Source organism: Ambystoma mexicanum, chromosome 10 (assembly GCF_040938575.1).
Source record: "Ambystoma mexicanum isolate Mex_15411 chromosome 10, UKY_AmexF1_1, whole genome shotgun sequence".
Classification (NCBI taxonomy): Eukaryota; Metazoa; Chordata; class Amphibia; order Caudata; family Ambystomatidae; genus Ambystoma; species Ambystoma mexicanum.
Genome location: NC_090932.1, coordinates 521,824,183 through 521,842,618, shown reverse-complemented (window position 1 = coordinate 521,842,618; position 18,436 = coordinate 521,824,183). Strand labels below are relative to the sequence as shown.

Here is an 18,436-nt window from a genome sequence, read left to right as displayed (position 1 = left end):
GCCGTTTTGAAAGCCAATTGAGAAATGGCTCACTGCCTGAACATGGAGCACAAAAAAGCCTACAGCACCTGGTATTCCCAGGCGGTCTCCCATCCAGGTACTAACTAGGCCCGAAACTGCTTAGCTTCCGAGATCGGGCGCATTCATTGTGGTGTAGCCCTAAAATTGAGAAATGCTAAGAGTATTACTCTTTTGCATTTACAGTTAGTAAGCTAAGCCATAAAGCCACTTGCAACATGATACCACGCTCATCACCCGATCAGCGCTGGATCAGGCTCGATCAGGCGAGATATATAAGACTTGTGGGCCCATTCAGGACTCCTATGTCTGGTTGGATAACTTTACTCCATCCATCCTGTTTCTGTTGCAGGGAGTTGGAGAGAACAACCAACACAACCATGGCTTTCTTTCAAGACTCTTTATGGACTCAATATTCTCTGAACTGCATTACATGTGAAGGTAGATTTATTACCCATGAACACACTACCCGTATGTTAATTTTATGTAAATAGGTAGCGCCAGCCCTCATGTTGTTGTCCAACATTTCCGCTATTAAAAGGGATACATTTATTTTGGAATCATAAGCAAATTTAAAAAGAAATTGAGAAGTGGCACAATTACTAATCATAGAGCACAAAAAAGCCTACAGAACCTGGTATTCCCAGGCGGTCTCCCATCCAGGTACTAACTAAGCCCGACACTGCTTAGCTTCTGAAATCAGACGAGATCAGGCGCATTCAGTGTGGTGTGGCCGTAGGCCCTGGGCCTTCTGAGATTTGTACCTTTAAGCATCTAGTTGGCTAGACCATGCAGTTTTGAAAGCCAATTGAGAAATGGCTCACTGCCTGAACATGGAGCACAAAAAAGCCTACAGCACCTGGTATTCCCAGGCGGTCTCCCATCCAGGTACTAACTAGGCCCGACACTGCTTAGCTTCTGAGATCAGACGAGTTCAGGCGCATTCAGTGTGGTGTGGCTGTAGGCTCTGGGCCTTCTGAGATTTGTACCTTTAAGCATCTAGTTGGCTAGACCATGCAGTTTTGAAAGCCAATTGAGAAATGGCTCACTGCCTGAACATGGAGCACAAAAAAGCCTACAGCACCTGGTATTCCCAGGCGGTCTCCCATCCAGGTACTAACTAGGCCCGAAACTGCTTAGCTTCCGAGATCGGGCGCATTCATTGTGGTGTAGCCCTAAAATTGAGAAATGCTAAGAGTATTACTCTTTTGCATTTACAGTTAGTAAGCTAAGCCATAAAGCCACTTGCAACATGATACCACGCTAATCACCCGATCAGCGCTGGATCAGGCTCGATCAGGCGAGATATATAAGACTTGTGGGCCCATTCAGGACTCCTATGTCTGGTTGGATAACTTTACTCCATCCATCCTGTTTCTGTTGCAGGGAGTTGGAGAGAACAACCAACACAACCATGGCTTTCTTTCAAGACTCTTTATGGACTCAATATTCTCTGAACTGCATTACATGTGAAGGTAGATTTATTACCCATGAACACACTACCCGTATGTTAATTTTATGTAAATAGGTAGCGCCAGCCCTCATGTTGTTGTCCAACATTTCCGCTATTAAAAGGGATACATTTATTTTGGAATCATAAGCAAATTTAAAAAGAAATTGAGAAGTGGCACAATTACTAATCATAGAGCACAAAAAAGCCTAAAGAACCTGGTATTCCCAGGCGGTCTCCCATCCAGGTACTAACTAGGCCCGACACTGCTTAGCTTCTGAGATCAGACGAGATCAGGCGCATTCAGTGTGGTGTGGCCGTAGACTCTGGGCCTTCTGAGATTTGTACCTTTAAGCATCTAGTTGGCTAGACCATGCAGTTTTGAAAGCCAATTGAGAAATGGCTCACTGCCTGAACATGGAGCACAAAAAAGCCTACAGCACCTGGTATTCCCAGGCGGCCTCCCATCCAGGTACTAACTAGGCCCGACACTGCTTAGCTTCTGAGATCAGACGCATTCAGTGTGGTGTGGCCGTAGGCTCTGGGCCTTCTGAGATTTGTACCTTTAAGCATCTAGTTGGCTAGACCATGCAGTTTTGAAAGCCAATTGAGAAATGGCTCACTGCCTGAACATGGAGCACAAAAAAGCCTACAGCACCTGGTATTCCCAGGCGGTCTCCCATCCAGGTACTAACTAGGCCTGACACTGCTTAGCTTCCGAGATCAGATGAGATCAGGCGCATTCAGTGTGGTGTGGCCGTAGGCTCTGGGCCTTCTGAGATTTGTACCTTTAAGCATCTAGTTGGCTAGACCATGCAGTTTTGAAAGCCAATTGAGAAATGGCTCACTGCCTGAACATGGAGCACAAAAAAGCCTACAGCACCTGGTATTCCCAGGCGGTCTCCCATCCAGGTACTAACTAGGCCCGACACTGCTTAGCTTCTAAGATCAGACGAGATCAGGCGCATTCAGTGTGGTGTGGCCGTAGGCGCTGGGCCTTCTGAGATTTGTACCTTTAAGCATCTAGTTGGCTAGACCATGCAGTTTTGAAAGCCAATTGAGAAATGGCTCACTGCCTGAACATGGAGCACAAAAAAGCCTACAGCACCTGGTATTCCCAGGCGGTCTCCCATCCAGGTACTAACTAGGCCCGACACTGCTTAGCTTCTGAGATCAGAGATCAGGCGCATTCAGTGTGGTGTGGCCGTGGGCTCTGGGCCTTCTGAGATTTGTACCTTTAAGCATCTAGTTGGCTAGACCATGCAGTTTTGAAAGCCAATTGAGAAATGGCTCACTGCCTGAACATGGAGCACAAAAAAGCCTACAGCACCTGGTATTCCCAGGCGGTCTCCCATCCAGGTACTAACTAGGCCCGAAACTGCTTAGCTTCCGAGATCGGGCGCATTCATTGTGGTGTAGCCCTAAAATTGAGAAATGCGAAGAGTATTACTCTTATGCATTTACAGTTAGTAAGCTAAGCCATAAAGCCACTTGCAACATGATACCACGCTCATCACCCGATCAGCGCTCGATCAGGCTCGATCAGGCGAGATATATAAGACTTGTGGGCCCATTCAGGACTCCTATGTCTGGTTGGATAACTTTACTCCATCCATCCTGTTTCTGTTGCAGGGAGTTGGAGAGAACAACCAACACAACCATGGCTTTCTTTCAAGACTCTTTATGGACTCAATATTCTCTGAACTGCATTACATGTGAAGGTAGATTTATTACCCATGAACACACTACCCGTATGTTAATTTTATGTAAATAGGTAGCGCCAGCCCTCATGTTGTTGTCCAACATTTCCGCTATTAAAAGGGATACATTTATTTTGGAATCATAAGCAAATTTAAAAAGAAATTGAGAAGTGGCACAATTACTAATCATAGAGCACAAAAAAGGCTACAGAACCTGGTATTCCCAGGCGGTCTCCCATCCAGGTACTAACTAGGCCCGACACTGCTTAGCTTCTGAGATCAGACGAGATCAGGCGCATTCAGTGTGGTGTGGCCGTAGGCTCTGGGCCTTCTGAGATTTGTACCTTTAAGCATCTAGTTGGCTAGACCATGCAGTTTTGAAAGCCAATTGAGAAATGGCTCACTGCCTGAACATGGAGCACAAAAAAGCCTACAGCACCTGGTATTCCCAGGCGGTCTCCCATCCAGGTACTAACTAGGCCCGACACTGCTTAGCTTCTGAGATCAGATCGCATTCAGTGTGGTGTGGCCGTAGGCTCTGGGCCTTCTGAGATTTGTACCTTTAAGCATCTAGTTGGCTAGACCATGCAGTTTTGAAAGCCAATTGAGAAATGGCTCACTGCCTGAACATGGAGCACCAGAAAGCCTACAGCACCTGGTATTCCCAGGCGGTCTCCCATCCAGGTACTAACTAGGCCCGACACTGCTTAGCTTTTGAGATCAGACGAGATCAGGCGCATTCAGTGTGGTGTGGCCGTAGGCTCTGGGTCTTCTGAGATTTGTACCTTTAAGCATCTAGTTGGCTAGACCATGCAGTTTTGAAAGCCAATTGAGAAATGGCTCACTGCCTGAACATGGAGCACAAAAAAGCCTACAGCACCTGGTATTCCCAGGCGGTCTCCCATCCAGGTACTAACTAGGCCCAAAACTGCTTAGCTTCCGAGATCGGGCGCATTCATTGTGGTGTAGCCCTAAAATTGAGAAATGCTAAGAGTATTACTCTTATGCATTTACAGTTAGTAAGCTAAGCCATAAAGCCACTTGCAACATGATACCACGCTCATCACCCGATCAGGCTCGATCAGGCGAGATATATAAGACTTGTGGGCCCATTCAGGACTCCTATGTCTGGTAGGATAACTTTACTCCATCCATCCTGTTTCTGTTGCAGGGAGTTGGAGAGAACAACCAACACAACCATGGCTTTCTTTCAAGACTCTTTATGGACTCAATATTCTCTGAACTGCATTACATGTGAAGGTAGATTTATTACCCATGAACACACTACCCGTATGTTAATTTTATGTAAATAGGTAGCGCCAGCCCTCATGTTGTTGTCCAACATTTCCGCTATTAAAAGGGATACATTTATTTTGGAATCATAAGCAAATTTAAAAAGAAATTGAGAAGTGGCACAATTACTAATCATAGAGCACAAAAAAGCCTACAGAACCTGGCATTCCCAGGCGGTCTCCCATCCAGGTACTAACTAGGCCCGACACTGCTTAGCTTCTGAGATCAGATGAGATCAGGCGCATTCAGTGTGGTGTGGCCGTAGGCTCTGGGCCTTTTGAGATTTGTACCTTTAAGCATCTAGTTGGCTAGACCATGCAGTTTTGAAAGGCAATTGAGAAATGGCTCACTGCCTGAACATGGAGCACAAAAAAGCCTACAGCACCTGGTATTCCCAGGCGGTCTCCCATCCAGGTACTAACTAGGCCTGACACTGCTTAGCTTCTGAGATCAGGCGCATTCAGTGTGGTGTGGCCGTAGGCTCTGGGCCTTCTGAGATTTGTACCTTTAAGCATCTAGTTGGCTAGACCATGCAGTTTTGAAAGCCAATTGAGAAATGGCTCACTGCCTGAACATGGAGCACAAAAAAGCCTACAGCACCTGGTATTCCCAGGCGGTCTCCCATCCAGGTACTAACTAGGCCCGACACTGCTTAGCTTCCGAGATCGGGCGCATTCATTGTGGTGTAGCCCTAAAATTGAGAAATGCTAAGAGTATTACTCTTATGCATTTACAGTTAGTAAGCTAAGCCATAAAGCCACTTGCAACATGATACCACGCTCATCACCCGATCAGCGCTCGATCAGGCGAGATATATAAGACTTGTGGGCCCATTCAGGACTCCTATGTCTGGTTGGATAACTTTACTCCATCCATCCTGTTTCTGTTGCAGGGAGTTGGAGAGAACAACCAACACAACCATGGCTTTCTTTCAAGACTCTTTATGGACTCAATATTCTCTGAACTGCATTACATGTGAAGGTAGATTTATTACCCATGAACACACTACCCGTATGTTAATTTTATGTAAATAGGTAGCGCCAGCCCTCATGTTGTTGTCCAACATTTCCGCTATTAAAAGGGATACATTTATTTTGGAATCATAAGCAAATTTAAAAAGAAATTGAGAAGTGGCACAATTACTAATCATAGAGCACAAAAAAGCCTACAGAACCTGGTATTCCCAGGCGGTCTCCCATCCAGGTACTAACTAGGCCCGACACTGCTTAGCTTCTGAGATCAGGCGCATTCAGTGTGGTGTGGCCGTAGGCTGTGGGCCTTCTGAGATTTGTACCTTTAAGCATCTAGTTGGCTAGACCATGCAGTTTTGAAAGCCAATTGAGAAATGGCTCACTGCCTGAACATGGAGCACAAAAAAGCCTACAGCACCTGGTATTCCCAGGCGGTCTCCCATCCAGGTACTAACTAGGCCCAACACTGCTTAGCTTCTGAGATCGGACGAGATCAGGCGCATTCAGTGTGGTGTGGCCGTAGGCTCTGGGCCTTCTGAGATTTGTACCTTTAAGCATCTAGTTGGCTAGACCATGCAGTTTTGAAAGCCAATTGAGAAATGGCTCACTGCCTGAACATGGAGCACAAAAAAGCCTACAGCACCTGGTATTACCAGGCGGTCTCCCATCCAGGTACTAACTAGGCCCGAAACTGCTTAGCTTCCGAGATCGGGCGCATTCATTGTGGTGTAGCCCTAAAATTGAGAAATGCTAAGAGTATTACTCTTTTGCATTTACAGTTAGTAAGCTAAGCCATAAAGCCACTTGCAACATGATACCACGCTCATCACCCGATCAGCGCTCGATCAGGCTCGATCAGGCGAGATATATAAGACTTGTGGGCCCATTCAGGACTCCTATGTCTGGTTGGATAACTTTACTCCATCCATCCTGTTTCTGTTGCAGGGAGTTGGAGAGAACAACCAACACAACCATGGCTTTCTTTCAAGACTCTTTATGGACTCAATATTCTCTGAACTGCATTACATGTGAAGGTAGATTTATTACCCATGAACACACTACCCGTATGTTAATTTTATGTAAATAGGTAGCGCCAGCCCTCATGTTGTTGTCCAACATTTCCGCTATTAAAAGGGATACATTTATTTTGGAATCATAAGCAAATTTAAAAAGAAATTGAGAAGTGGCACAATTACTAATCATAGAGCACAAAAAAGCCTACAGAACCTGGTATTCCCAGGCGGTCTCCCATCCAGGTACTAACTAAGCCCGACACTGCTTAGCTTCTGAAATCAGACGAGATCAGGCGCATTCAGTGTGGTGTGGCCGTAGGCTCTGGGCCTTCTGAGATTTGTACCTTTAAGCATCTAGTTGGCTAGACCATGCAGTTTTGAAAGCCAATTGAGAAATGGCTCACTGCCTGAACATGGAGCACAAAAAAGCCTACAGCACCTGGTATTCCCAGGCGGTCTCCCATCCAGGTACTAACTAGGCCCGACACTGCTTAGCTTCTGAGATCAGACGAGTTCAGCCGCATTCAGTGTGGTGTGGCTGTAGGCTCTAGGCCTTCTGAGATTTGTACCTTTAAGCATCTAGTTGGCTAGACCATGCAGTTTTGAAAGCCAATTGAGAAATGGCTCACTGCCTGAACATGGAGCACAAAAAAGCCTACAGCACCTGGTATTCCCAGGCGGTCTCCCATCCAGGTACTAACTAGGCCCGAAACTGCTTAGCTTCCGAGATCGGGCGCATTCATTGTGGTGTAGCCCTAAAATTGAGAAATGCTAAGAGTATTACTCTTTTGCATTTACAGTTAGTAAGCTAAGCCATAAAGCCACTTGCAACATGATACCACGCTAATCACCCGATCAGCGCTGGATCAGGCTCGATCAGGCGAGATATATAAGACTTGTGGGCCCATTCAGGACTCCTATGTCTGGTTGGATAACTTTACTCCATCCATCCTGTTTCTGTTGCAGGGAGTTGGAGAGAACAACCAACACAACCATGGCTTTCTTTCAAGACTCTTTAAGGACTCAATATTCTCTGAACTGCATTACATGCGAAGGTAGATTTATTACCCATGAACACACTACCCGTATGTTAATTTTATGTAAATAGGTAGCGCCAGCCCTCATGTTGTTGTCCAACATTTCCGCTATTAAAAGGGATACATTTATTTTGGAATCATAAGCAAATTTAAAAAGAAATTGAGAAGTGGCACAATTACTAATCATAGAGCACAAAAAAGCCTAAAGAACCTGGTATTCCCAGGCGGTCTCCCATCCAGGTACTAACTAGGCCCGACACTGCTTAGCTTCTGAGATCAGACGAGAACAGGCGCATTCAGTGTGGTGTGGCCGTAGGCTCTGGGCCTTCGGAGATTTGTACCTTTAAGCATCTAGTTGGCTAGACCATGCAGTTTTGAAAGCCAATTGAGAAATGGCTCACTGCCTGAACATGGAGCACAAAAAAGCCTACAGCACCTGGTATTCCCAGGCGGCCTCCCATCCAGGTACTAACTAAGCCCGACACTGCTTAGCTTCTGAGATCAGACACATTCAGTGTGGTGTGGCCGTAGGCTCTGGGCCTTCTGAGATTTGTACCTTTAAGCATCTAGTTGGCTAGACCATGCAGTTTTGAAAGCCAATTGAGAAATGGCTCACTGCCTGAACATGGAGCACAAAAAAGCCTACAGCACCTGGTATTCCCAGGCGGTCTCCCATCCAGGTTCTAACTAGGCCCGACACTGCTTAGCTTCTGAGATCAGACGAGATCAGGCACATTCAGTGTGGTGTGGCCGTAGGCTCTGGGCATTCTGAGATTTGTACCTTTAAGCATCTAGTTGGCTAGACCATGCAGTTTTGAAAGCCAATTGAGAAATGGCTCACTGCCTGAACATGGAGCACAAAAAAGCCTACAGCACCTGGTATTCCCAGGCGGTCTCCCATCCAGGTACTAACTAGGCCCGACACTGCTTAGCTTCTGAGATCAGACGCATTCAGTGTGGTGTGGCCGTAGGCTCTGGGCCTTCTGAGATTTGTACCTTTAAGCATCTAGTTGGCTAGACCATGCAGTTTTGAAAGCCAATTGAGAAATGGCTCACTGCCTGAACATGGAGCACAAAAAAGCCTACAGCACCTGGTATTCCCAGGCGGTCTCCCATCCAGGTACTAACTAGGCCCAAAACTGCATAGCTTCCGAGATCGGGCGCATTCATTGTGGTGTAGCCCTAAAATTGAGAAATGCTAAGAGTATTACTCTTTTGCATTTACAGTTAGTAAGCTAAGCCATAAAGCCACTTGCAACATGATACCACGCTCATCACCCGATCAGCGCTCGATCAGGCTCGATCAGGCGAGATATATAAGACTTGTGGGCCCATTCACGACTCCTATGTCTGGTTGGATAACTTTACTCCATCCATCCTGTTTCTGTTGCAGGGAGTTGGAGAGAACAACCAACACAACCATGGCTTTCTTTCAAGACTCTTTATGGACTCAATATTCTCTGAACTGCATTACATGTGAAGGTAGATTTATTACCCATGAACACACTACCCGTATGTTAATTTTATGTAAATAGGTAGCGCCAGCCCTCATGTTGTTGTCCAACATTTCCGCTATTAAAAGGGATACATTTATTTTGGAATCATAAGCAAATTTAAAAAGAAATTGAGAAGTGGCACAATTACTAATCATAGAGCACAAAAAAGCCTACAGAACCTGGTATTACCAGGCGGAATCCCATCCAGGTACTAACTAGGCCAGACACTGCTTAGCTTCTGAGATCAGACGAGATCAGGCGCATTCAGTGTGGTGTGGCCGTAGGCTCTGGGCCTTCTGAGATTTGTACCTTTAAGCATCTAGTTGGCTAGACCATGCAGTTTTGAAAGCCAATTGAGAAATGGCTCACTGCCTGAACATGGAGCACAAAAAAGCCTACAGCACCTGGTATTCCCAGGCGGTCTCCCATCCAGGTACTAACTAGGCCCGACACTGCTTAGCTTCTGAGATCAGACGAGTTCAGCCGCATTCAGTGTGGTGTGGCCGTAGGCTCTGGGCCTTCTGAGATTTGTACCTTTAAGCATCTAGTTGGCTAGACCATGCAGTTTTGAAAGCCAATTGAGAAATGGCTCACTGCCTGAACATGGAGCACAAAAAAGCCTACAGCACCTGGTATTCCCAGGCGGTCTCCCATCCAGGTACTAACTAGGCCCGACACTGCTTAGCTTCTAAGATCAGACTAGATCAGGCGCATTCAGTGTGGTGTGGCTGTAGGCTCTGGGCCTTCTGAGATTTGTACCTTTAAGCATCTAGTTGGCTAGACCATGCAGTTTTGAAAGCCAATTGAGAAATGGCTCACTGCCTGAACATGGAGCACAAAAAAGCCTACAGCACCTGGTATTCCCAGGCGGTCTCCCATCCAGGTACTAACTAGGCCCGACACTGCTTAGCTTCTGAGATCAGAGATCAGGCGCATTCAGTGTGGTGTGGCCGTGGGCTCTGGGCCTTCTGAGATTTGTACCTTTAAGCATCTAGTTGGCTAGACCATGCAGTTTTGAAAGCCAATTGAGAAATGGCTCACTGCCTGAACATGGAGCACAAAAAAGCCTACAGCACCTGGTATTCCCAGGCGGTCTCCCATCCAGGTACTAACTAGGCCCGAAACTGCTTAGCTTCCGAGATCGGGCGCATTCATTGTGGTGTAGCCCTAAAATTGAGAAATGCGAAGAGTATTACTCTTATGCATTTACAGTTAGTAAGCTAAGCCATAAAGCCACTTGCAACATGATACCACGCTCATCACCCGATCAGCGCTCGATCAGGCTCGATCAGGCGAGATATATAAGACTTGTGGGCCCATTCAGGACTCCTATGTCTGGTTGGATAACTTTACTCCATCCATCCTGTTTCTGTTGCAGGGAGTTGGAGAGAACAACCAACACAACCATGGCTTTCTTTCAAGACTCTTTATGGACTCAATATTCTCTGAACTGCATTACATGTGAAGGTAGATTTATTACCCATGAACACACTACCCGTATGTTAATTTTATGTAAATAGGTAGCGCCAGCCCTCATGTTGTTGTCCAACATTTCCGCTATTAAAAGGGATACATTTATTTTGGAATCATAAGCAAATTTAAAAAGAAATTGAGAAGTGGCACAATTACTAATCATAGAGCACAAAAAAGCCTACAGCACCTGGTATTCCCAGGCGGTCTCCCATCCAGGTACTAACTAGGCCCGACACTGCTTAGCTTCTGAGATCAGACGAGATCAGGCGCATTCAGTGTGGTGTGGCCGTAGGCTCTAGGCCTTCTGAGATTTGTACCTTTAAGCATCTAGTTGGCTAGACCATGCCGTTTTGAAAGCCAATTGAGAAATGGCTCACTGCCTGAACATGGAGCACAAAAAAGCCTACAGCACCTGGTATTCCCAGGCGGTCTCCCATCCAGGTACTAACTAGGCCCGAAACTGCTTAGCTTCCGAGATCGGGCGCATTCATTGTGGTGTAGCCCTAAAATTGAGAAATGCTAAGAGTATTACTCTTTTGCATTTACAGTTAGTAAGCTAAGCCATAAAGCCACTTGCAACATGATACCACGCTCATCACCCGATCAGCGCTCGATCAGGCTCGATCAGGCGAGATATATAAGACTTGTGGGCCCATTCAGGACTCCTATGTCTGGTTGGATAACTTTACTCCATCCATCCTGTTTCTGTTGCAGGGAGTTGGAGAGAACAACCAACACAACCATGGCTTTCTTTCAAGACTCTTTATGGACTCAATATTCTCTGAACTGCATTACATGTGAAGGTAGATTTATTACCCATGAACACACTACCCGTATGTTAATTTTATGTAAATAGGTAGCGCCAGCCCTCATGTTGTTGTCCAACATTTCCGCTATTAAAAGGGATACATTTATTTTGGAATCATAAGCAAATTTAAAAAGAAATTGAGAAGTGGCACAATTACTAATCATAGAGCACAAAAAAGCCTACAGAACCTGGTATTCCCAGGCGGTCTCCCATCCAGGTACTAACTAAGCCCGACACTGCTTAGCTTCTGAAATCAGACGAGATCAGGCGCATTCAGTGTGGTGTGGCCGTAGGCTCTGGGCCTTCTGAGATTTGTACCTTTAAGCATCTAGTTGGCTAGACCATGCAGTTTTGAAAGCCAATTGAGAAATGGCTCACTGCCTGAACATGGAGCACAAAAAAGCCTACAGCACCTGGTATTCCCAGGCAGTCTCCCATCCAGGTACTAACTAGGCCCGACACTGCTTAGCTTCTGAGATCAGACGCATTCAGTGTGGTGTGGCTGTAGGCTCTGGGCCTTCTGAGATTTGTACCTTTAAGCATCTAGTTGGCTAGACCATGCAGTTTTGAAAGCCAATTGAGAAATGGCTCACTGCCTGAACATGGAGCACAAAAAAGCCTACAGCACCTGGTATTCCCAGGCGGTCTCCCATCCAGGTACTAACTAGGCCCGAAACTGCTTAGCTTCCGAGATCGGGCGCATTCATTGTGGTGTAGCCCTAAAATTGAGAAATGCTAAGAGTATTACTCTTTTGCATTTACAGTTAGTAAGCTAAGCCATAAAGCCACTTGCAACATGATACCACGCTCATCACCCGATCAGCGCTGGATCAGGCTCGATCAGGCGAGATATATAAGACTTGTGGGCCCATTCAGGACTCCTATGTCTGGTTGGATAACTTTACTCCATCCATCCTGTTTCTGTTGCAGGGAGTTGGAGAGAACAACCAACACAACCATGGCTTTCTTTCAAGACTCTTTATGGACTCAATATTCTCTGAACTGCATTACATGTGAAGGTAGATTTATTACCCATGAACACACTACCCGTATGTTAATTTTATGTAAATAGGTAGCGCCAGCCCTCATGTTGTTGTCCAACATTTCCGCTATTAAAAGGGATACATTTATTTTGGAATCATAAGCAAATTTAAAAAGAAATTGAGAAGTGGCACAATTACTAATCATAGAGCACAAAAAAGCCTACAGAGCCTGGTATTCCCAGGCGGTCTCCCATCCAGGTACTAACTAGGCCCGACACTGCTTAGCTTCTGAGATCAGACGAGATCAGGCGCATTCAGTGTGGTGTGGCCGTAGGCTCTGGGCCTTCTGAGATTTGTACCTTTAAGCATCTAGTTGGCTAGACCATGCAGTTTTGAAAGCCAATTGAGAAATGGCTCACTGCCTGAACATGGAGCACAAAAAAGCCTACAGCACCTGGTATTCCCAGGCGGTCTCCCATCCAGGTACTAACTAGGCCCGACACTGCTTAGCTTCTGAGATCAGACGAGATCAGGCGCATTCAGTGTGGTGTGGCCGTAGGCTCTGGGCCTTCTGAGATTTGTACCTTTAAGCATCTAGTTGGCTAGACCATGCAGTTTTGAAAGCCAATTGAGAAATGGCTCACTGCCTGAACATGGAGCACAAAAAAGCCTACAGCACCTTGTATTCCCAGGCGGTCTCCCATCCAGGTACTAACTAGGCCCGACACTGCTTAGCTTCTAAGATCAGACGCATTCAGTGTGGTGTGGCTGTAGGCTCTGGGCCTTCTGGGATTTGCACCTTTAAGCATCTAGTTGGCTAGACCATGCAGTTTTGAAAGCCATTTGAGAAATGGCTCACTACCTGAACATGGAGCACAAAAAAGCCTACAGCACCTGGTATTCCCAGGCGGTCTCCCATCCAGGTACTAACTAGGCCCGACACTGCTTAGCTTCTGAGATCAGAGATCAGGCGCATTCAGTGTGGTGTGGCCGTGGGCTCTGGGCCTTCTGAGATTTGTACCTTTAAGCATCTAGTTGGCTAGACCATGCAGTTTTGAAAGCCAATTGAGAAATGGCTCACTGCCTGAACATGGAGCACAAAAAAGCCAACAGCACCTGGTATTCCCAGGCGGTCTCCCATCCAGGTACTAACTAGGCCCGAAACTGCTTAGCTTCCGAGATCGGGCGCATTCATTGTGGTGTAGCCCTAAAATTGAGAAATGCGAAGAGTATTACTCTTATGCATTTACAGTTAGTAAGCTAAGCCATAAAGCCACTTGCAACATGATACCACGCTCATCACCCGATCAGCGCTCGATCAGGCTCGATCAGGCGAGATATATAAGACTTGTGGGCCCATTCAGGACTCCTATGTCTGGTTGGATAACTTTACTCCATCCTTCCTGTTTCTGTTGCAGGGAGTTGGAGAGAACAACCAACACAACCATGGCTTTCTTTCAAGACTCTTTATGGACTCAATATTCTCTGAACTGCATTACATGTGAAGGTAGATTTATTACCCATGAACACACTACCCGTATGTTAATTTTATGTAAATAGGTAGCGCCAGCCCTCATGTTGTTGTCCAACATTTCCGCTATTAAAAGGGATACATTTATTTTGGAATCATAAGCAAATTTAAAAAGAAATTGAGAAGTGGCACAATTACTAATCATAGAGCACAAAAAAGCCTACAGCACCTGGTATTCCCAGGCGGTCTCCCATCCAGGTACTAACTAGGCCTGACACTGCTTAGCTTCTGAGATCAGACGAGATCAGGCGCATTCAGTGTGGTGTGGCCGTAGGCTCTGGGCCTTCTGAGATTTGTACCTTTAAGCATCTAGTTGGCTAGACCATGCCGTTTTGAAAGCCAATTGAGAAATGGCTCACTGCCTGAACATGGAGCACAAAAAAGCCTACAGCACCTGGTATTCCCAGGCGGTCTCCCATCCAGGTACTAACTAGGCCCGAAACTGCTTAGCTTCCGAGATCGGGCGCATTCATTGTGGTGTAGCCCTAAAATTGAGAAATGCTAAGAGCATTACTCTTTTGCATTTACAGTTAGTAAGCTAAGCCATAAAGCCACTTGCAACATGATACCACGCTCATCACCCGATCAGCGCTGTATCAGGATCGATCAGGCGAGATATATAAGACTTGTGGGCCCATTCAGGACTCCTATGTCTGGTTGGATAACTTTACTCCATCCATCCTGTTTCTGTTGCAGGGAGTTGGAGAGAACAACCACACAACCATGGCTTTCTTTCAAGACTCTTTATGGACTCAATATTCTCTGAACTGCATTACATGTGAAGGTAGATTTATTACCCATGAACACACTACCCGTATGTTAATTTTATGTAAATAGGTAGCGCCAGCCCTCATGTTGTTGTCCAACATTTCCGCTATTAAAAGGGATACATTTATTTTGGAATCATAAGCAAATTTAAAAAGAAATTGAGAAGTGGCACAATTACTAATCATAGAGCACAAAAAAGCCTACAGAACCTGGTATTCCCAGGCGGTCTCCCATCCAGGTACTAACTAAGCCCGACACTGCTTAGCTTCTGAAATCAGACGAGATCAGGCGCATTCAGTGTGGTGTGGCCGTAGGCTCTGGGCCTTCTGAGATTTGTACCTTTAAGCATCTAGTTGGCTAGACCATGCAGTTTTGAAAGCCAATTGAGAAATGGCTCACTGCCTGAACATGGAGCACAAAAAAGCCTACAGCACCTGGTATTCCCAGGCGGTCTCCCATCCAGGTACTAACTAGGCCCGACACTGCTTAGCTTCTGAGATCAGACGGGTTCAGGCGCATTCAGTGTGGTGTGGCTGTAGACTCTGGGCCTTCTGAGATTTGTACCTTTAAGCATCTAGTTGGCTAGACCATGCAGTTTTGAAAGCCAATTGAGAAATGGCTCACTGCCTGAACATGGAGCACAAAAAAGCCTACAGCACCTGGTATTCCCAGGCGGTCTCCCATCCAGGTACTAACTAGGCCTGACACTGCTTAGCTTCTGAGATCAGACGAGATCAGGCGCATTCAGTGTGGTGTGGCCGTAGGCTCTGGGCCTTCTGAGATTTGTACCTTTAAGCATCTAGTTGGCTAGACCATGCAGTTTTGAAAGCCAATTGAGAAATGGCTCACTGCCTGAACATGGAGCACAAAAAAGCCTACAGCACCTGGTATTCCCAGGCGGTCTCCCATCCAGGTACTAACTAGGCCCAAAACTGCTTAGCTTCCGAGATCGGGCGCATTCATTGTGGTGTAGCCCTAAAATTGAGAAATGCTAAGAGTATTACTCTTTTGCATTTACAGTTAGTAAGCTAAGCCATAAAGCCACTTGCAACATGATACCACGCTCATCACCCGATCAGCGCTCGATCAGGCTCGATCAGGCGAGATATATAAGACTTGTGGGCCCATTCACGACTCCTATGTCTGGTTGGATAACTTTACTCCATCCATCCTGTTTCTGTTGCAGGGAGTTGGAGAGAACAACCAACACAACCATGGCTTTCTTTCAAGACTCTTTATGGACTCAATATTCTCTGAACTGCATTACATGTGAAGGTAGATTTATTACCCATGAACACACTACCCGTATGTTAATTTTATGTAAATAGGTAGCGCCAGCCCTCATGTTGTTGTCCAACATTTCCGCTATTAAAAGGGATACATTTATTTTGGAATCATAAGCAAATTTAAAAAGAAATTGAGAAGTGGCACAATTACTAATCATAGAGCACAAAAAAGCCTACAGAACCTGGTATTCCCAGGCGGTCTCCCATCCAGGTACTAACTAGGCCCGACACTGCTTAGCTTCTGAGATCAGACGAGATCAGGCGCATTCAGTGTGGTGTGGCCGTAGGCTCTGGGCCTTCTGAGATTTGTACCTTTAAGCATCTAGTTGGCTAGACCATGCAGTTTTGAAAGCCAATTGAGAAATGGCTCACTGCCTGAACATGGAGCACAAAAAAAGCCTACAGCACCTGGTATTCCCAGGCGGTCTCCCATCCAGGTACTAACGAGGCCCGACACTGCTTAGCTTCTGAGATCAGATGAGATCAGGCGCATTCAGTGTGGTGTGGCCGTAGGCTCCGGGCCTTCTGAGATTTGTACCTTTAAGCATCTAGTTGGCTAGACCATGCAGTTTTGAAAGCCAATTGAGAAATGGCTCACTGCCTGAACATGGAGCACAAAAAAGCCTACAGCACCTGGTATTCCCAGGCAGTCTCCCATCCAGGTACTAACTAGGCCCAACACTGCTTAGCTTCTAAGATCAGACGAGATCAGGCGCATTCAGTGTGGTGTGGCCGTAGGCTCTGGGCCTTCTGAGATTTGTACCTTTAAGCATCTAGTTGGCTAGACCATGCAGTTTTGAAAGCCAATTGAGAAATGGCTCACTGCCTGAACATGGAGCACAAAAAAGCCTACAGCACCTGGTATTCCCAGGCGGTCTCCCATCCAGGTACTAACTAGGCCCGAAACTGCTTAGCTTCCGAGATCGGGCGCATTCATTGTGGTGTAGCCCTAAAATTGAGAAATGCTAAGAGCATTACTCTTTTGCATTTACAGTTAGTAAGCTAAGCCATAAAGCCACTTGCAACATGATACCACGCTCATCACCCGATCAGCGCTGTATCAGGATCGATCAGGCGAGATATATAAGACTTGTGGGCCCATTCAGGACTCCTATGTCTGGTTGGATAACTTTACTCCATCCATCCTGTTTCTGTTGCAGGGAGTTGGAGAGAACAACCACACAACCATGGCTTTCTTTCAAGACTCTTTATGGACTCAATATTCTCTGAACTGCATTACATGTGAAGGTAGATTTATTACCCATGAACACACTACCCGTATGTTAATTTTATGTAAATAGGTAGCGCCAGCCCTCATGTTGTTGTCCAACATTTCCGCTATTAAAAGGGATACATTTATTTTGGAATCATAAGCAAATTTAAAAAGAAATTGAGAAGTGGCACAATTACTAATCATAGAGCACAAAAAAGCCTACAGAACCTGGTATTCCCAGGCGGTCTCCCATCCAGGTACTAACTAAGCCCGACACTGCTTAGCTTCTGAAATCAGACGAGATCAGGCGCATTCAGTGTGGTGTGGCCGTAGGCTCTGGGCCTTCTGAGATTTGTACCTTTAAGCATCTAGTTGGCTAGACCATGCAGTTTTGAAAGCCAATTGAGAAATGGCTCACTGCCTGAACATGGAGCACAAAAAAGCCTACAGCACCTGGTATTCCCAGGCGGTCTCCCATCCAGGTACTAACTAGGCCCGACACTGCTTAGCTTCTGAGATCAGACGGGTTCAGGCACATTCAGTGTGGTGTGGCTGTAGACTCTGGGCCTTCTGAGATTTGTACCTTTAAGCATCTAGTTGGCTAGACCATGCAGTTTTGAAAGCCAATTGAGAAATGGCTCACTGCCTGAACATGGAGCACAAAAAAGCCTACAGCACCTGGTATTCCCAGGCGGTCTCCCATCCAGGTACTAACTAGGCCTGACACTGCTTAGCTTCTGAGATCAGACGAGATCAGGCGCATTCAGTGTGGTGTGGCCGTAGGCTCTGGGCCTTCTGAGATTTGTACCTTTAAGCATCTAGTTGGCTAGACCATGCAGTTTTGAAAGCCAATTGAGAAATGGCTCACTGCCTGAACATGGAGCACAAAAAAGCCTACAGCACCTGGTATTCCCAGGCGGTCTCCCATCCAGGTACTAACTAGGCCCAAAACTGCTTAGCTTCCGAGATCGGGCGCATTCATTGTGGTGTAGCCCTAAAATTGAGAAATGCTAAGAGTATTACTCTTTTGCATTTACAGTTAGTAAGCTAAGCCATAAAGCCACTTGCAACATGATACCACGCTCATCACCCGATCAGCGCTCGATCAGGCTCGATCAGGCGAGATATATAAGACTTGTGGGCCCATTCACGACTCCTATGTCTGGTTGGATAACTTTACTCCATCCATCCTGTTTCTGTTGCAGGGAGTTGGAGAGAACAACCAACACAACCATGGCTTTCTTTCAAGACTCTTTATGGACTCAATATTCTCTGAACTGCATTACATGTGAAGGTAGATTTATTACCCATGAACACACTACCCGTATGTTAATTTTATGTAAATAGGTAGCGCCAGCCCTCATGTTGTTGTCCAACATTTCCGCTATTAAAAGGG

The 18,436-nt window shown here is 46.1% G+C and overlaps 28 non-coding genes and 26 pseudogenes across 28 annotated transcripts; all 54 read right to left on the bottom strand.

Moving 5' to 3' along the window:
- Positions 1–56: 56 nt before the first annotated feature.
- On the bottom strand, positions 57–165 carry LOC138495906 (5S ribosomal RNA; annotated as a pseudogene).
- A 475-nt stretch (positions 166–640) lies between these two features.
- LOC138494555 (5S ribosomal RNA) lies at positions 641–759 on the bottom strand. Its single transcript, XR_011277474.1, has one exon. It is a non-coding gene; the product is annotated as a 5S ribosomal RNA (ribosomal RNA).
- Positions 760–865: 106 nt separating this feature from the next.
- LOC138493616 (5S ribosomal RNA) lies at positions 866–984 on the bottom strand. Its single transcript, XR_011276622.1, has one exon. It is a non-coding gene; the product is annotated as a 5S ribosomal RNA (ribosomal RNA).
- Positions 985–1,090: 106 nt separating this feature from the next.
- On the bottom strand, positions 1,091–1,199 carry LOC138495905 (5S ribosomal RNA; annotated as a pseudogene).
- A 475-nt stretch (positions 1,200–1,674) lies between these two features.
- Positions 1,675–1,793, bottom strand: LOC138494617 (5S ribosomal RNA). The gene has a single exon (XR_011277531.1). It is a non-coding gene; the product is annotated as a 5S ribosomal RNA (ribosomal RNA).
- A 106-nt stretch (positions 1,794–1,899) lies between these two features.
- LOC138495185 (5S ribosomal RNA) lies at positions 1,900–2,008 on the bottom strand (annotated as a pseudogene).
- A 106-nt stretch (positions 2,009–2,114) lies between these two features.
- On the bottom strand, positions 2,115–2,233 carry LOC138493975 (5S ribosomal RNA). The gene has a single exon (XR_011276948.1). It is a non-coding gene; the product is annotated as a 5S ribosomal RNA (ribosomal RNA).
- A 106-nt stretch (positions 2,234–2,339) lies between these two features.
- LOC138493619 (5S ribosomal RNA) lies at positions 2,340–2,458 on the bottom strand. Its single transcript, XR_011276625.1, has one exon. It is a non-coding gene; the product is annotated as a 5S ribosomal RNA (ribosomal RNA).
- Positions 2,459–2,564: 106 nt separating this feature from the next.
- LOC138494672 (5S ribosomal RNA) lies at positions 2,565–2,680 on the bottom strand (annotated as a pseudogene).
- A 106-nt stretch (positions 2,681–2,786) lies between these two features.
- On the bottom strand, positions 2,787–2,895 carry LOC138495904 (5S ribosomal RNA; annotated as a pseudogene).
- A 475-nt stretch (positions 2,896–3,370) lies between these two features.
- LOC138494416 (5S ribosomal RNA) lies at positions 3,371–3,489 on the bottom strand. Its single transcript, XR_011277348.1, has one exon. It is a non-coding gene; the product is annotated as a 5S ribosomal RNA (ribosomal RNA).
- A 106-nt stretch (positions 3,490–3,595) lies between these two features.
- Positions 3,596–3,705, bottom strand: LOC138495253 (5S ribosomal RNA; annotated as a pseudogene).
- Positions 3,706–3,811: 106 nt separating this feature from the next.
- On the bottom strand, positions 3,812–3,930 carry LOC138493577 (5S ribosomal RNA). The gene has a single exon (XR_011276587.1). It is a non-coding gene; the product is annotated as a 5S ribosomal RNA (ribosomal RNA).
- Positions 3,931–4,036: 106 nt separating this feature from the next.
- LOC138495625 (5S ribosomal RNA) lies at positions 4,037–4,145 on the bottom strand (annotated as a pseudogene).
- A 464-nt stretch (positions 4,146–4,609) lies between these two features.
- On the bottom strand, positions 4,610–4,728 carry LOC138493989 (5S ribosomal RNA). Its single transcript, XR_011276961.1, has one exon. It is a non-coding gene; the product is annotated as a 5S ribosomal RNA (ribosomal RNA).
- A 106-nt stretch (positions 4,729–4,834) lies between these two features.
- LOC138495129 (5S ribosomal RNA) lies at positions 4,835–4,943 on the bottom strand (annotated as a pseudogene).
- A 106-nt stretch (positions 4,944–5,049) lies between these two features.
- On the bottom strand, positions 5,050–5,158 carry LOC138495542 (5S ribosomal RNA; annotated as a pseudogene).
- Positions 5,159–5,623: 465 nt separating this feature from the next.
- On the bottom strand, positions 5,624–5,732 carry LOC138495139 (5S ribosomal RNA; annotated as a pseudogene).
- Positions 5,733–5,838: 106 nt separating this feature from the next.
- Positions 5,839–5,957, bottom strand: LOC138493575 (5S ribosomal RNA). The gene has a single exon (XR_011276585.1). It is a non-coding gene; the product is annotated as a 5S ribosomal RNA (ribosomal RNA).
- A 690-nt stretch (positions 5,958–6,647) lies between these two features.
- LOC138494553 (5S ribosomal RNA) lies at positions 6,648–6,766 on the bottom strand. Its single transcript, XR_011277472.1, has one exon. It is a non-coding gene; the product is annotated as a 5S ribosomal RNA (ribosomal RNA).
- Positions 6,767–6,872: 106 nt separating this feature from the next.
- LOC138494285 (5S ribosomal RNA) lies at positions 6,873–6,991 on the bottom strand. The gene has a single exon (XR_011277229.1). It is a non-coding gene; the product is annotated as a 5S ribosomal RNA (ribosomal RNA).
- A 106-nt stretch (positions 6,992–7,097) lies between these two features.
- LOC138495902 (5S ribosomal RNA) lies at positions 7,098–7,206 on the bottom strand (annotated as a pseudogene).
- A 475-nt stretch (positions 7,207–7,681) lies between these two features.
- Positions 7,682–7,800, bottom strand: LOC138494785 (5S ribosomal RNA; annotated as a pseudogene).
- A 106-nt stretch (positions 7,801–7,906) lies between these two features.
- LOC138495448 (5S ribosomal RNA) lies at positions 7,907–8,015 on the bottom strand (annotated as a pseudogene).
- Positions 8,016–8,121: 106 nt separating this feature from the next.
- LOC138494417 (5S ribosomal RNA) lies at positions 8,122–8,240 on the bottom strand. Its single transcript, XR_011277349.1, has one exon. It is a non-coding gene; the product is annotated as a 5S ribosomal RNA (ribosomal RNA).
- Positions 8,241–8,346: 106 nt separating this feature from the next.
- Positions 8,347–8,455, bottom strand: LOC138495063 (5S ribosomal RNA; annotated as a pseudogene).
- A 690-nt stretch (positions 8,456–9,145) lies between these two features.
- LOC138495133 (5S ribosomal RNA) lies at positions 9,146–9,264 on the bottom strand (annotated as a pseudogene).
- A 106-nt stretch (positions 9,265–9,370) lies between these two features.
- Positions 9,371–9,489, bottom strand: LOC138494252 (5S ribosomal RNA). The gene has a single exon (XR_011277199.1). It is a non-coding gene; the product is annotated as a 5S ribosomal RNA (ribosomal RNA).
- Positions 9,490–9,595: 106 nt separating this feature from the next.
- Positions 9,596–9,714, bottom strand: LOC138494366 (5S ribosomal RNA). The gene has a single exon (XR_011277302.1). It is a non-coding gene; the product is annotated as a 5S ribosomal RNA (ribosomal RNA).
- A 106-nt stretch (positions 9,715–9,820) lies between these two features.
- LOC138494671 (5S ribosomal RNA) lies at positions 9,821–9,936 on the bottom strand (annotated as a pseudogene).
- A 106-nt stretch (positions 9,937–10,042) lies between these two features.
- LOC138495901 (5S ribosomal RNA) lies at positions 10,043–10,151 on the bottom strand (annotated as a pseudogene).
- A 475-nt stretch (positions 10,152–10,626) lies between these two features.
- LOC138495675 (5S ribosomal RNA) lies at positions 10,627–10,745 on the bottom strand. The gene has a single exon (XR_011277631.1). It is a non-coding gene; the product is annotated as a 5S ribosomal RNA (ribosomal RNA).
- A 106-nt stretch (positions 10,746–10,851) lies between these two features.
- On the bottom strand, positions 10,852–10,960 carry LOC138495900 (5S ribosomal RNA; annotated as a pseudogene).
- A 475-nt stretch (positions 10,961–11,435) lies between these two features.
- On the bottom strand, positions 11,436–11,554 carry LOC138494551 (5S ribosomal RNA). Its single transcript, XR_011277471.1, has one exon. It is a non-coding gene; the product is annotated as a 5S ribosomal RNA (ribosomal RNA).
- Positions 11,555–11,660: 106 nt separating this feature from the next.
- On the bottom strand, positions 11,661–11,769 carry LOC138495219 (5S ribosomal RNA; annotated as a pseudogene).
- Positions 11,770–11,875: 106 nt separating this feature from the next.
- On the bottom strand, positions 11,876–11,984 carry LOC138495899 (5S ribosomal RNA; annotated as a pseudogene).
- A 475-nt stretch (positions 11,985–12,459) lies between these two features.
- LOC138494192 (5S ribosomal RNA) lies at positions 12,460–12,578 on the bottom strand. Its single transcript, XR_011277144.1, has one exon. It is a non-coding gene; the product is annotated as a 5S ribosomal RNA (ribosomal RNA).
- A 106-nt stretch (positions 12,579–12,684) lies between these two features.
- Positions 12,685–12,803, bottom strand: LOC138495663 (5S ribosomal RNA). Its single transcript, XR_011277630.1, has one exon. It is a non-coding gene; the product is annotated as a 5S ribosomal RNA (ribosomal RNA).
- Positions 12,804–12,909: 106 nt separating this feature from the next.
- LOC138495352 (5S ribosomal RNA) lies at positions 12,910–13,018 on the bottom strand (annotated as a pseudogene).
- Positions 13,019–13,124: 106 nt separating this feature from the next.
- LOC138494669 (5S ribosomal RNA) lies at positions 13,125–13,240 on the bottom strand (annotated as a pseudogene).
- A 690-nt stretch (positions 13,241–13,930) lies between these two features.
- On the bottom strand, positions 13,931–14,049 carry LOC138493795 (5S ribosomal RNA). Its single transcript, XR_011276785.1, has one exon. It is a non-coding gene; the product is annotated as a 5S ribosomal RNA (ribosomal RNA).
- A 106-nt stretch (positions 14,050–14,155) lies between these two features.
- Positions 14,156–14,264, bottom strand: LOC138495897 (5S ribosomal RNA; annotated as a pseudogene).
- A 474-nt stretch (positions 14,265–14,738) lies between these two features.
- LOC138494550 (5S ribosomal RNA) lies at positions 14,739–14,857 on the bottom strand. Its single transcript, XR_011277470.1, has one exon. It is a non-coding gene; the product is annotated as a 5S ribosomal RNA (ribosomal RNA).
- A 106-nt stretch (positions 14,858–14,963) lies between these two features.
- On the bottom strand, positions 14,964–15,082 carry LOC138493578 (5S ribosomal RNA). Its single transcript, XR_011276588.1, has one exon. It is a non-coding gene; the product is annotated as a 5S ribosomal RNA (ribosomal RNA).
- Positions 15,083–15,188: 106 nt separating this feature from the next.
- Positions 15,189–15,307, bottom strand: LOC138493794 (5S ribosomal RNA). Its single transcript, XR_011276784.1, has one exon. It is a non-coding gene; the product is annotated as a 5S ribosomal RNA (ribosomal RNA).
- A 106-nt stretch (positions 15,308–15,413) lies between these two features.
- On the bottom strand, positions 15,414–15,522 carry LOC138495624 (5S ribosomal RNA; annotated as a pseudogene).
- Positions 15,523–15,997: 475 nt separating this feature from the next.
- Positions 15,998–16,116, bottom strand: LOC138493890 (5S ribosomal RNA). The gene has a single exon (XR_011276871.1). It is a non-coding gene; the product is annotated as a 5S ribosomal RNA (ribosomal RNA).
- Positions 16,117–16,223: 107 nt separating this feature from the next.
- On the bottom strand, positions 16,224–16,342 carry LOC138497048 (5S ribosomal RNA). The gene has a single exon (XR_011278474.1). It is a non-coding gene; the product is annotated as a 5S ribosomal RNA (ribosomal RNA).
- A 106-nt stretch (positions 16,343–16,448) lies between these two features.
- LOC138494019 (5S ribosomal RNA) lies at positions 16,449–16,567 on the bottom strand. Its single transcript, XR_011276988.1, has one exon. It is a non-coding gene; the product is annotated as a 5S ribosomal RNA (ribosomal RNA).
- Positions 16,568–16,673: 106 nt separating this feature from the next.
- On the bottom strand, positions 16,674–16,782 carry LOC138495895 (5S ribosomal RNA; annotated as a pseudogene).
- A 474-nt stretch (positions 16,783–17,256) lies between these two features.
- On the bottom strand, positions 17,257–17,375 carry LOC138494549 (5S ribosomal RNA). Its single transcript, XR_011277469.1, has one exon. It is a non-coding gene; the product is annotated as a 5S ribosomal RNA (ribosomal RNA).
- A 106-nt stretch (positions 17,376–17,481) lies between these two features.
- Positions 17,482–17,600, bottom strand: LOC138493980 (5S ribosomal RNA). The gene has a single exon (XR_011276952.1). It is a non-coding gene; the product is annotated as a 5S ribosomal RNA (ribosomal RNA).
- A 106-nt stretch (positions 17,601–17,706) lies between these two features.
- LOC138493793 (5S ribosomal RNA) lies at positions 17,707–17,825 on the bottom strand. The gene has a single exon (XR_011276783.1). It is a non-coding gene; the product is annotated as a 5S ribosomal RNA (ribosomal RNA).
- A 106-nt stretch (positions 17,826–17,931) lies between these two features.
- On the bottom strand, positions 17,932–18,040 carry LOC138495623 (5S ribosomal RNA; annotated as a pseudogene).
- Between the last annotated feature and the right edge of the window lie 396 nt (positions 18,041–18,436).